At 40.3% G+C, this 14,223-nt stretch overlaps 1 protein-coding gene across 1 annotated transcript in view; it reads right to left on the bottom strand.

The window, feature by feature from the left end:
• Positions 1 to 324: 324 nt before the first annotated feature.
• Positions 325 to 14,223, bottom strand: part of LOC311084749 (uncharacterized protein) — a 55,862-nt gene continuing 41,963 nt past the window's right edge. The window contains exon 7 of the transcript XR_014606585.1: positions 325 to 746. The gene's annotated coding sequence lies outside the window, so the exon portion shown is untranslated. The remainder of the gene's footprint in view (positions 747 to 14,223) is intronic.

Genomic DNA, 14,223 nt, shown 5'->3' with positions numbered 1-14,223 from the left:
GTGGAAATAAGTAGCTGAAAAGTCTCAAATAGCTAAAATAAAGAAAAAGAAGCAAATCATCTCCTCATATGATGATGCTACTGATGGGAGATTCAGAGACAGACTGAAGCTGGACGATCAAACTGGATCTCTGACCATCACAAACACCAGAACTGAACATACTGGAGATTATCAACTAGAGATAAATGGACATCAAAAACATTCAGTGTTTCCGAATATGGTGAGTAAAGATTATTTGTCCTGTCCTTCAAATATTCTTGAATATTCGGTACAACTTCAGCTCAATCAGCAGTATCTGTGGCATAATGCTGGTAGTTATTATTTATCAGTATGGACTTAATTTATAATTTATGCAGTGCAGATCATTTGACAACTTTATTCAATTTCTGTATATTTCTATCAGTGTGTGTGATCTCAGCATCAGTCTCTCTCTACCTCTGGAGGTGGAATATCAGGATAAAAACACCTACAGCTGTGTGCTGAACAATCCCATCAGCAACCAGACCACACATCTGGACATCAACACACTCTGTCACACATGTGCAGGTACCACAGCACTGATGATATATGTGTGTGTTTACTGACCTGATCTCTGTCTTCTGTTGTAGATCAGACTGATGCGTTCACTTACATTAATGACTGTCTCGTGTTTACTCTCCTTCAGTCTCAGTGTCTCTGATAGTGTTGATCTCTGCAGCTGCTGCTGGTTTTCTGTTGATTGTAACTGCTGTCAGGATCTTCTGCACCTGCAGGAAATGTAGAAAACCAGGTTGAGGAGATCAAAAAAATTATGCAAGCGTCAAAATATTTGAACCAAACCCCTTATGAACCACTCTCCGATTAAGACAGGACTCATTGACTGTACCTCAGGTTTCTTTGCTAATGTGCTTGACCTGCTTACGCATCGTATCATTCTCATTAATCCTCACATGCTGATCTGCACTCATCCCAATTACATGATTAGGATTAGGAGATTAGGAGAACGATTAATTCCCTCTGGATGCGGCAAAGGAAGCCTCACTGACTCTAACACCTAAGCCCTCCAGAGTCCACTGCAGTCCTCCAACTTCTACTACTTGTTAATTGTACAGGCTGACTCCTCCTCTGATGATGATATTTGCATAACTGATATTAAATCAGTAAAAAATGATTACTTCCCTCTCTGTCGTGTTCTAACCGACACACCAGGTACATCTTGTGAGATGCCATTGATGATGCTTGCATTTTTAATCAGTTTGTTTATTAAACTTTTCCTGTCAGATGTGTGTGCCCTCTCCACAGCACACCACACCACACCACACCACACCAAAGAAGAAAGCACTAGCCACATCAGTCTTATAGAAGGTGCACCACAGAGGTTAGCGAATGTTGAAAGATCGCAGCCTTTTTAAAAATACAGCCTGCTTTGACCTTTTTTATACTGCCTCCATGTGGCTGGAACAGTCCAGTGTGTTATCCAGCTGCACTCCTAGGTATTTAGTTGGAGACAAGATCCACATCTGTTCCCTGAATGGAGAATGGATCTGGTTTGGGCCTCGACCTTCTAAAGTAAATGACCATTTCTTTAGTTTTTAAGATGTTAAGTTGGTTATTGTTACACCAGCCCACAAAGTGATTGTGCTCCTTTATTCCCCCTCACAACCTTCACTGATGCAGCCCACGACAGCTGACTGAGTATTTCTGAAGAAAACAGGTGTCAGAGTTACATTGGAAGTCGGATGTGTAAAGACTAAACAGGAAAGGTGATAGAACAGTCTCCGAAACACATTTTTGGAACCGCACACACTGTGGTCTGGCAGTAAAATAGTCAGTGACCCAGAAAACAAGCTCCAGCTCCTCCGGCATCTCCTCATCTTCTCACCAGCAGTTCCGGCTGAATGCTATTGAATGCATTTGAGAAATCAAGAAACATAATTCTTACAGTTGCACCAGGGTTATCAAGATGTGCATAGACCCTCTGGAGCATGTAGATGAGGCAATCATCTACACTGATGTTGGGCTGGTATGAGAACTGTAGAGGGTCAATGAATGTGCACACTTTAGGTCTGATGTAAGATAGGACCAGTTTCTCAAGTGTCTTCATTGTGTGAGAGGTGAGGGCGATGGGTTTGTCGTCTTTGAGCTCTGTCTGATGTTTCCTTTTGGGAACAGAAACCAGGCATGATGTTTTCCACAAAGAGGGAATCCTCTGCAACCGCAAGCTCAGATTAAACAGATGAGAAAAATGAGATCAGATGAGTCTGCGTTGTTGTGAACTGTAGTTCCATTTTTGGGGAGGTACGACAAAGGGAACGGCGTATGGTACTCGACTCTGCGTAGGCTATGCTGTTGACTCGACGCAGAAGTATAAATTGAGCCTTACGGTAGACTTCCGTCACTTTTCCGACACAGTTTTCAAAGCACTATTCATCTCATTGATCACAAGTTCAGTATGGTGTACCACAAAGCTCATAACTAGGACTGTTGCTTTTCACTCTGTACATGCTACCCTTGGAAGATATCATTAGGAAGCATGGAATTAGTTTTCACTGTTATGCTGATGATACGAAACTTACCAATTCACAAAATTACCTACCACTTAATTCTGAAAAAACAGAGAAAAAAAACGTCCTCACGTAATAACCTAGAATACTGTCTAACACTTGATGGCTGCTCTGTTAAGTCTTCGTCGTCGGTTAGGAACCTGGGTGTGCTCTTTGATACCAATCTTTCATTTGAAAGTCACGAGTCTAGTATCTGTAAAACCACATTTTTCCATCTTAAAAATATATCTAAATTACGTCATATGCTCTCATTGACAAATGCGGAACAATTAGTTCATGCGTTCATGAGCTCAAGGCTAGATTATTGTAATGGTATTATGGGTGGTTGTCCTGCACGCTTAATAAACAAACTACAGCTGGTTCAAAACGCAGCAGCTCGAGTTCTTACCAGAACCAGGAAGTATGACCATATTAGCCCGGTTCTGTCAAAACTGCATTGGCTCCCTATTAAACATCGTATAAATGTTAAAATATTGCTGATTACTTACAAAGCACTAAATGGTTTAGCTCCGCAGTACTTGAGCAAGCTCTTAATGGATTATAGTCCTTCACGTCTATTGCAATCTCAAAATTCCGGCCAGTTAATAATACCTAGAATATCAAAATTGACTGCTGGTGATAGATCCTTTTCCTATTTGGCACCAAAACTTTGGAACAGTCTTCCTAACATTGTCCGGGAAGCAGACACACTCTGTCAGTTCAAAGCTAGACTAAAAACACATCTCTTTGACCGAGCATACACATAACACATTATAGACTTTAATAATTCAACGTTAGGCTGCATAGATTAGATCAGCCGGAACCGGGAACACTTCCTATAAATCCTGATGTACTCGTTACATCATAAGAAGGATGGCGTCTACCCTAACATTAGTCTCTCTGTTTATCCCTAGATTTACTGCAGTCCGCCGGATCCAGGCCGTATCCAGATCTGATGAAGGACCTGCGCCTGGACGCGGCGACAAACGCAGTCCTGAAGTATCAGTAGTCCTGGAAATGACTAGTCTCTCCCCTGTGAAGGTCTCCCTCCCTTTACCTCTCTACAGATAGAGTGTTGTCGGGATAATTCTGTTTCGCGTGGCTACGTGGAAGCGTTAAAAATTCTGTATTATTAATTTTAAGGCCAGACAAGTAGTTTGTTGAGGTTTGGCTTTTAGGGAAGGACTACACGTCTGTGCACATATATTCAAACGCACATACCTATAGACTGAACTCGTAATACGCATGTGCACACCATCAGCGTTCTCATGGGTTTGCGTTTTTGAAGTTTACACAGAAAGAACTTAAAGAGTTTTCTGTTAATATATAAACGAAGATGACTTGACATGACTAATTTGTATCAAACACTGTAACGATGCTTGTATTGAAATGACAATACCACGTGATTGATGATTTTAAAGTTTCGAATGTAATGCAGTATCCGAAGGTCAGAACATCTGGTTTGAAAAAAAATTTGCGCTTAGTCGCCAAACTAGATGTGTAAAAAGGGAAATGATTATTGAGGAGGCATTATTTGTAAATGATTTAACCCTATACTTTCTTATATCATAACTATATATATATATATATATATATATATATTGGGTGTTCTGTTTTTTTAACTACTCGCCTGAATTACTAATTATGATAACATAATTGTATATTTTATATTGATCAATATGTGAATATGTTGACCAGGCTACACATGACATGAGTTGTGGTCTCACTGGCACAAATTAATTTAGATGAGATTAGATAGAACTGTATTGATCCCAGATTGATTCCACTCCTGTGTCTCAGATTTCTGAAGCTGTGTTTGGTCACATGCTTTTTCTGCTTCGTGGTAATTTGTTATAGCCTAGAAATCTAGACGCACCCTAGCGGCAGCCAGTGTGACTTTGTTGACTTTCGAGCTGGGAAAACAAAACTCAGGTCAGGCCAATCACATCATGTATAGAGTAGGCGGGGCGGGCTTAACATAATGACGACAGAGTTACGACGGTTCCCTGCTACTTGAAAACAAAGAATGGCTCCTGCTGCTGGCGAACAGCGGTCTTTCGAATCGGCTTTGGCTGCGACTCTGGAGGACTTGGAGTTTCTTTGAGAAAAGAGCAAAGAACGGCATTTAAGTCATTAAGTCAGTATCCGACTGGATACGGCAAAAGTTTAATATACCAACTAGCCGATCTTCATTGCTCTGATTGGTTGTAGCGCTATCCTATTGCGTGCAGAGGGATTTTGAGAGACAACCGTTTATCCCGCCCCTCGGATTGAGCCGTGCCAATGTTGAATTGCCAGACCTAACATCTTGATGTAGGTCTTGCTTGCCAGGCTAAATTTGTTAGACATGGTGGAGAAAGAAAAAATTTGTTAGACATACGATCCAAGATGGCGCCGCGGATGGCTGCCTCGGTGTTGAGCTCTCCAGTTGTTACACTGTTTTTGTTAGTTTGTCCTGTTTTATGTTTGTCATTCGCTATCAGTTATACCAGGGACGAACTGCTGAACATTCGGCAGTGCACACCAACTGATCACCAACCAGTTTTTGATTCTTCTGGCGTTTTGCGGAACATTGTCGTCGGTTGCGCCGCTGCACTGTGGAAACAGTATAAGACGCGCAGGCGTGGGAAGCGAGCTGGCGCACTCGTTAAGCTCAGGCAGCGCGGATTCAGAACGGCGCTGCCTAGCATCCATCTGGCGAATGTCCGCTCTCTCCCTAACAAAATGGACGAACTACTTCTGCTCTCACGCAAAAACAAGGACTTTACCAACTCTGCTGCTCTGTGTTTCACGGAAACCTGGCTGAACGAAGCCATTCCGGACAGCGCGTTACATCTACCGGACTTTCAGCTGTTCAGAGCGGATCGCGATATGGAGTCAACGGGGAAAACGCGCGGTGGTGGGACATGCTTTTACATCAACAGAAGGTGGTGTACTGATGTAACTGTGTTAAGGAAGATGTGCTGTCCTGATGTGGAAGTGCTTTTCATTAACTGTAAGCCGTTCTACTCGCCGCGGGAGTTTTCCTCGCTCGTTCTCATCAGTGTTTACATTCCACCGCAAGCACACGTGAGTACGGCGCTGCAACAGCTGGCTGATCTGATCACAGAAACAGAACAACAACACCCGGACTCTGTTCTTATCATTCTCGGAGACTTTAATCAGGCAAAACTCACACGTGAACTGCCTAAATTCAAACAGCACATTACATGCCCCACCAGAGACAATAATATTTTGGACCATTGCTACACCACAACAAAGGATGCATATCGCTCCGTCGCCAGAGCAGCTCTAGGACTTTCCGATCACTGCCTGGTTCATCTTCTACCAACTTACAGGCAAAAACTTAAAACTGCTAAGCCAGTAATAAGGACTGTAAAGAGATGGACCAACGACACAGAGCAGGTCTTACAAGCCTGTTTTGAATGCACTGACTGGAGTGTTTTTGAAGCTGCTGCCAGCGATCTGGACGAGCTCACAGAGACTGTAACATCATACATCAGTTTCTGTGAGGATTTATGCATCCCTACCAGGACTTACTTATCATTCAACAATGATAAACCATGGTTCACACCAAAACTCAGACAGCTTCGTCAGGTCAAAGAAGATGCCTACAGGAGTGGGGATAGGATCTTGTATAATCAGGCCAGGAACACATTGACAAAGGAGATTGAAGTGGCTAAGAAGAGCTATGCCAAAAAGCTGGAAAACCAGTTTTACTCCAACGACCCTGCATCAGTGTGGAAAGGCCTGAAAGACATTACCAACTACAAGACACCATCCCCCAGCATCGACAGCAACAAGCATCTTGCGAACGAGCTGAATGTCTTTTACTGTAGATTTGAGACCCCCGATCAGACACCCCATACCCGCCCTGACCATCTCTCTACACAGCCATCAACACCTCCAGCCATCCCCCTCCCCTCCCCCCCTGCACTTCAGATCAGTGAGGATAATGTGCGTCAGATCTTCAGGAAACAGAAGAGAAGGAAAGCACCAGGCCCAGACGGTGTTTCACCAGCCTGTCTGAAAACCTGCGCTGACCAGCTGGCCTCTATCTTCTCACTGATCTTCAACAGATCACTGGAGCAGTGCAAAGTCCCTTTCTGCTTTAAACGCTCCACCATCATCCCAATCCCGAAGAAACCAAAGATCACAGGACTCAATGACTACAGACCTGTTGCCTTAACATCTGTGGCCATGAAGTCATTCGAAAGACTGGTGTTAGCATATCTGAAGGACATCACTGGACCCTTGCTGGACCCCCTGCAGTTTGCCTACAGAGCAAACCGGTCTGTGGATGATGTGGTCAATATGGGACTGCATTACACCCTACAACATCTGGACAAACCAGGGACCTATGCAAGGATTCTGTTCGTGGACTTTAGTTCTGCCTTCAACACCATCGTCCCATCACTGCTCCAGACCAAACTGACCCAGCTCTCTGTCCCTAGCTCCATCTGTCAATGGATCACCAGCTTTCTGACAGACAGACAACAGCTAGTCAGAATGGGCAAAATCACGTCCGACAGCCGCACCATCAGCACCGGTGCTCCACAGGGATGTGTTCTCTCACCACTGCTCTTCTCCCTGTACACAAATGACTGCACCTCTAAAGACACCTCTGTCAAGCTCCTGAAGTTTGCGGACGACACTACTGTTATCGGACTCATCCGGAACGGTGACGAGTCTGCGTACAGACAGGAGGTGGAGCAGCTGGCTCTTTGGTGCAGTTATAACAACCTGGAGCTGAACACGCTCAAAACAGTGGAGATGATCGTGGACTTCAGGAGAAACCCCCCTGCACTCCCTTCACTCACCATCATGGACAGAACTGTGACTGCAGTAGAGTCATTCAGGTTCCTGGGCACCACCATCTCTCAGGATCTGAAGTGGGACACTCACATAGACTCTATTGTGAAGAAAGCCCAACAGAGACTGTACTTCCTGCGTCAGCTGAGGAAATTCAACCTGCCACAGGAGCTGCTCGTACAGTTCTACTCAGCTGTCATCCAGTCCATCCTCTGCACTTCCATCACCGTCTGGTTCGGCTCTGCTACCAAAACCGACCTCCGTAGACTACAGCGGATAGTTCGGACTGCTGAGCGAATCACTGGCACTACCCTTCCCACACTCAAAGTACTGCACTCATCCAGAGTGAGTAAAAGGGCTCGCAAAATCACTCTGGACCCGTCACACCCAGCACACTTTCTGTTTGAACTGTTACCGTCTGGTCGACGCTACAGAGCACCGAGCACAAAAACAACCAGACACAGGAAAAGTTTCTTTCCCCAGGCCATCTACCTCATGAACACTTAATGTTCCCCTACTGTGGAACAAACATGTGCAATACTTCCCTCAGACATTTCATTATAGCACCTTATAACTTTATATATATTTATAATTTATAATCTTTTATTTTTATTTTATTTTTATTTTTTCTATTTTTTTATTTATACCTATGTTACTTGTCACTTGTCTTGTCACTTTATATTGTATGTGTACTGGAAGCTGTCACCAAGACAAATTCCTCGTATGCGCAAGCATACTTGGCAATAAAGCTCTTTCTGATTCTGATTCTGATTCTGAAAACAATTCTGACCACCAGATGTCACTATCGCTCTTCTTTTTTGTTTTGTTTTGATATTGACATTTTAATCAGGATACTTGTCCGATTGGGCATGTAAAATTATCTTTCATTTGCCCCTTCAAAAAATCCACTTGTCCCAGACAAGTGTTAATGTCGAACCCTGATATATATTATGTTATTAAACTGTTGCATGAGCAGGTTCCTGCTGATTTTTGCAGAAATCAGAGGAGCCTGTGTATGCAAATGTAAGCAAAAAATTATGATCAAAACAGAATTAACTGGAGAGCTCATATGGGCCCTGATTTACACCTTTAATTCATATTTATTCTCTGCAAGGATCTTTTACTTTCGTCTATTCTCTTTCTTTGTGCCACATTGTTTTTTTGTTGCTTTGCTCTAGTTTAATTTAGTGGTTCACAAATAGTAGGCCTAGTCAAAATATGAACATTCATGAACAAATATAGAACATTCAAAAACTCAAATGTATATTCTATTTTTAGCTTAACATGCATGGAAATATACTAACTTTATTAAATATTGATCCCACCCTTCACTGTCTCTGTACTCTTGTGTAAAGAGAAAATTGGCAAATTCAGCTCATCACCGCTCTCTAGTGTCCAAAGCAGAAAATCACATCTCTCTAAGAATATCTTAACTTTACACGATAGGGTGCGCTATAGTTACTGCTGTTCTCACAGTCACGTCTCTGATGTTTATAATAATATGCAGAGCTGGGTAGAAACTGATTACATGTAATCTGGATTATGTAATCAAATTCCAAAAATGTATGTCAACGTATCATACAAAGCTGCGTGTTCCAAGGCACTTCTGTGGGGCTTTAACAGAAATTCACCATCATGTTCCTCGAACCACTCCATGATGATTCTGGCAGTGTGGCATGATGCATTATCCTGTTGGTAATAACCATCACCGACAGGGAACACAGTTGCCATAAATTGATACACTTGGGCCGCAATGATGTTCAGATACCTGATAATTTAATTGAGAATCTGATAATGTTCAGATAATTTGATTGTGCTGTTGGGATAATGGAGCCTAAAGTGTCCCAAGAAAACATTGCAAACATTGCCCACAGCATTACACCGCCACCGCCGGCCTGTATCGGTCCAACAGAGCATCCAGGTGCCATTGCCTCTGTTGGTAATAGACATATACGCGCTCAGCCATTGACGTGATGCACCAGGAATCTTGATTTTTCAGAACAGGCAACTTTCTTCCAATCATCCATTGTCCAATCTCGATGATCTTAGGCCTATTTCATGTCTTATTGACAATGGTATGCAGTTAGTGAAAATTGGACCCTAAACTAAAGTGTGACTTATAAATATGCTATTGTTTTTCTCCCTCAGTTTCTCATGTTTTTTCCCCAGTAGATTAAAGTGCCAGAAAAGCTGTTTATAGTAGAAGCACAGGAAGAAACTCTTCACCTACAAACTAAACACTCATGCACTGAATGCCCAGAGTCACCGACACATGTTCGTCCACCCAACGGATCAAAGCACATTTAGAAAAATAACGGCAGCAGGTTTCAGTTTGACTCAGAAGATAAACCCCAGTAAAGCCAGTACTGTGAGATCATACACGCTTTTAACTTTGTACTCTGGTTTTTCCATTCACTAAAATTTAGAATAAATACAGATTTTAAAATCACAAATTTAGGCTCCATTTCACTACGAAATTCCACAATTCACACAATATTCTTCAACTTTTAGCCATTTGAAAGGTAACTACGCTCTCAGAAGAAAAGCTGTCACTGAGGCGGTCCTACTTTTAATATAAACCCTAAAACCTTTAATAAAAATAAAGAATATTTTTTTATCCATCAAGAACAGTTCAAATCTTAAGGGCCACAAGAACTATAACCTTAAATCATATGCAAATGCAATGTGTGAACTAGGAGGGCGAAACACTGCATAGGAGGATTCACACAACACTTGAACAGTTCTGCTGTTAGATCACACACTGAACCACTGAAGAAAATGTTTCACATGTTAGTTTTGCTCTTTTTTTACTGTTGGAGTCTGACTGGTAAGTTATAAACGCATTTTTACGGCTTGTTTTTTTTTCTTCGTTTCAGTGTAAATTAGAATGATTATTTTCATCTGCTTTTATTTACGAAAGGAATTATAAATATTGTATAAACATAATACAAGATCTACTAACTTTGAATGCAGTCTCTTTTGGGATTAGGATTAGGTTTACTATGACATTTTAAGGTCTGGAAATGGTGATGGATATAATGGAAATCTCTACAGTGGATGTAAATGTACAGAAAGTGTGAACTTTCCATTGAGCTTTCGAATATCAGTCCATTGTTTGTCCTTTTAAAAATATTTCTGCGGCTATTAATCTACAAACTTCATGGAAATTCACTAGTCAAAATGTGCAGCAAACTTACAGTGCAGACTATCCAGTGCTCTAAATATCTAATTTATTTAAAAATGTTATTAAAATATCCAGCACAATTAAAACTGTACTTATAATCTGCAATAATTATCATGCATTTATTGTCAATACATTTTGAAACTTTAAACACTGATTGTTCACTACACTTTAAAATAAATTAAATGGATGTGCTGCACCAATAAGGTTGATATATTTTGTTTTGTGTTTCTGCTTGTTTTGGATATTCTCAACTTTACATGTAAACTTTTGCTGATTTCAGGCTTTGTAAACCATCAGTGGCCGTAATCTGTGTAAATCTGTTTTGTTCATCAGGTGTGTTTGGTGATTCAGTGTCAGTGATGGAGGGAGATTCTGTTACTCTATACACTAATGTTACTGAAATACATGAAGATGATCAGATACGGTGGAAATATGGATCTGAAATCTCTCTGAGAGCTAGAATAAAACAAAACAAGCTAACTTTCTCTATATATAATATTACTGAAAGATTCAGAGACAGACTGAAGCTGGACAATCAAACTGGATCTCTGATCATCACAAACACCACAACTGAACATGCTGGAGTTTATAGACTAGTGATAAGTGGAATAAAAGAGTCATTAAAATCATTCAATGTTTCTGTCTATGGTGAGTAAAGATCATTTGTCCAAACGTTCACATATTCTATTTACATATTCAGATGTTACATCATTTTATAGATGACAGACACAGTCAGTGACCATCAACACACTAAACACACACTCAACACGGAATTTATTACAACGTTTCACTACAATTCACAACACCTAAAATAGACTGATAGTTCATGTTTCTCTCGATTCTCTCGTTTTCCAGCTCATCTGCCCACTCCTAGCATTACCAGAGACTGTTCGTCATTGTTATCATCGAATTGTTCATTGGTGTGTTCATCAGTGTTGAATGTGAGTGATGCGACTCTCTCCTGGTACAAAGGAATCAGTGTATTGTCCAGCATCAGTGTGTGTGATCTCAGCATCAGTCTCTCTCTACCTCTGGAGGTGGAATATCAGGATAAAAACACCTACAGCTGTGTGCTGAACAATCCCATCAGCAACCAGACCACACATCTGGACATCAACACACTCTGTCACACATGTGCAGGTACCACAGCACTGATGATATATGTGTGTATTTACTGACCTGATCTCTGTCTTCTGTTATATCAGACTCATTCACTTACACTAATGTCTCTCTTTTCCTCTCCTTCAGTTCCTCCAGTCTCAGTGTCTCTGATAGTGTTGATCTCTGCTGCAGCTGCTGCTGGTTTTCTGTTGATTGTAACTGCTGTCGGGATCTTCTGCATCTGCAGGAAACACAGAAAAAATGATCAAGATGGCAAGTTTTATCTTCTCCATTTAACTAATAGCCCTATTTTATCATTTAATCAAAATGATTCCCATAATTTTCATTGTCATAATAAATGTCTATTTCTAATTGTATATAATGACACTGTATCGCTCTTTACTCATCTCACACAAACAAAGGTTTCTCAAACTGAATCAACACTGGAAATGCAAAAACAGAAAAGTTCATTTGTATGAATATAATCTGTAAGGATGAGGCTGGTGCTCTAAAATATATGAATATGAATAATAACTTTGGTTATGCTTGTTGAACACAAAGAATGTAAAATACTTTTCTTTGTTAAACTTCCCATTTGGGTTTGATTTATGTGTCTGTATAAATGTAATGATAAACACTCTTTTAGGAAAAAGTTATAGAGCTAATGGAAACTTCCAGTGTTACTTTGGTGTTAACTTTGAAATTCATAATAATAACAAATATTGTGAAGAACCAGATCTAGTTAAGATTGAGTTTTGTTGTTTTAATGCATCTATAATTTCAAACAGAAGACACTTGTGAAGTCGAGATCACTTACGCTGAGACGACATTCGACAAAAGAAACACACAGAAATCGGTGAGACAATTATTGTTAATTTGTTGAGTATTTACATAATTTCAGATGTAGATCAGTATGCGCTTTTGATTTTCTCTGTATAATACTGAAGCCCATTTCTACCAGATAAGAAATAAAAATCATGCTTTGCTAAATCATAATTATGACAAAAAGACGATATTATGACATTTACACATTAAAAAGTTCAAAATTTTGACTTGCGTGTGTCATAATTTGGCATTTAACAACTTTAACTTTTTTGTCATAATTATGATTTAAAGTCCGTGTGAACCTGAAGTTGCAAACGACTTTTCTCCAGTGCTGTGACGTATTTCCCAGTGAAACGGAATATTGAACAGAGGGCAGGGTTTTACTTCAGCGCTCCTCCTCTCCATCTCTCAATCATAGCAGACTAATGGTTTGAGGGGAGTGGTTATGCGTTTCTTAACCCAAGCCGTCAAACATAGATCATCAGCCATTCCAGACCAGAAGTAACTTTTCAGACTTTGATTAAAGATTACGACGGCAAACAATTTTTTTCTGTGTATTACCTTGCACAGATACATTTTTCACCACAAGACCAGTAATATGTAATATGCGCTAATAAAGTAAATAGGGTCAATTTTGATTTCAGTTGGACTTGAACTATAATTGATTTATTTATTTATTTATTTTTTCTTATGTGGTGGTAATGCCGTTTCAAAGTATAACGATCTATCACATACAGTAAATATCAAACACAACAGCACCATCAGATTTTTAAGTAAAGGTTACTTTAAAAACTATATCACATTACTATGTCTTGTGTTATGCACTTTTTTACAGAAAGTTGAAGAGGAGGTTCATGTGGAATATGCACCAATCACATTCAGAAGATGATCAAACTTTATTGTTGTTCTGAGTACAAGACCCAGATTGTGATCATTTCACTGTGAATCTCCTGAACGTCAGACTCTGAGTCTATGTCCAGTTTTAGGATTGAGAGATTCATCATGTTTAATCAGGAAATCACAGCAGACATACAGGATCATCCTAAAGGGTTTAAAGTATGATAATTAAAACCAGATTAATTAAATGTTCTCTTAAAAACTTTTAAAAATGTACCTTAACTGCAATACAGGGACTTTAAGCTAATTATGTAAATCATGTGGCCCATTGCAGCATTTTTATGTTTGCAAAACATAGATGCAAACTAGTGATGGAAAGGTGACGAAGTGAGCTCTGCTGTGGTCTCATTCATTTATATCAGTGTGGTTTGGTCTGTTGGGTAGACAAACAGCTTGTGCATGAGCATGTTTCTGCTGCTGGATGTTTGCATTTCAGTCAGTTTGGCAGCATTTGTCTGAGGTGTCAATAAAGCGTCTGTGTGTCTGAGGTGTCAATAAAGCTTCAGTGTGTCTGAGATGTCAACAGGTGTCGGTGCGAGTGTGTCTGAGGTGTCAAGACTGTGTTAACAGCAAGTCGTTGCAAGGATTTTTCCATTTATGCACACATGAAACAGTTAATGACTTCTCTACAGGGAAGCCACTTTACTACAAAATACTAAACTCACTCGTGCTGATGTTTGACAAAAAAAAGGTCCAAAAAGTGATTTTACTTTGAAAAATGTAAATATTTTTTACTTTGTGTGCATGATGATCCTGCAGTTAAGCAGTGCTACTCTCAGAAATAAAGGTACAACAGCTGTCATGTGTTGTAGCTTTTCAGAAGGTACACCTTATTTTCCCCTTAGGGTGCATATTAGTACCTATATGGTCAAACAGGTACAT

The sequence above is a fragment of the Abramis brama genome (assembly GCF_963993115.1).
Source record: "Abramis brama genome assembly, chromosome: 6".
Taxonomy (NCBI): Eukaryota; Metazoa; Chordata; class Actinopteri; order Cypriniformes; family Leuciscidae; genus Abramis; species Abramis brama.
Note: the sequence above shows the minus strand (reverse complement) of the source record. Positions and strands in the feature narration are given on the sequence as shown.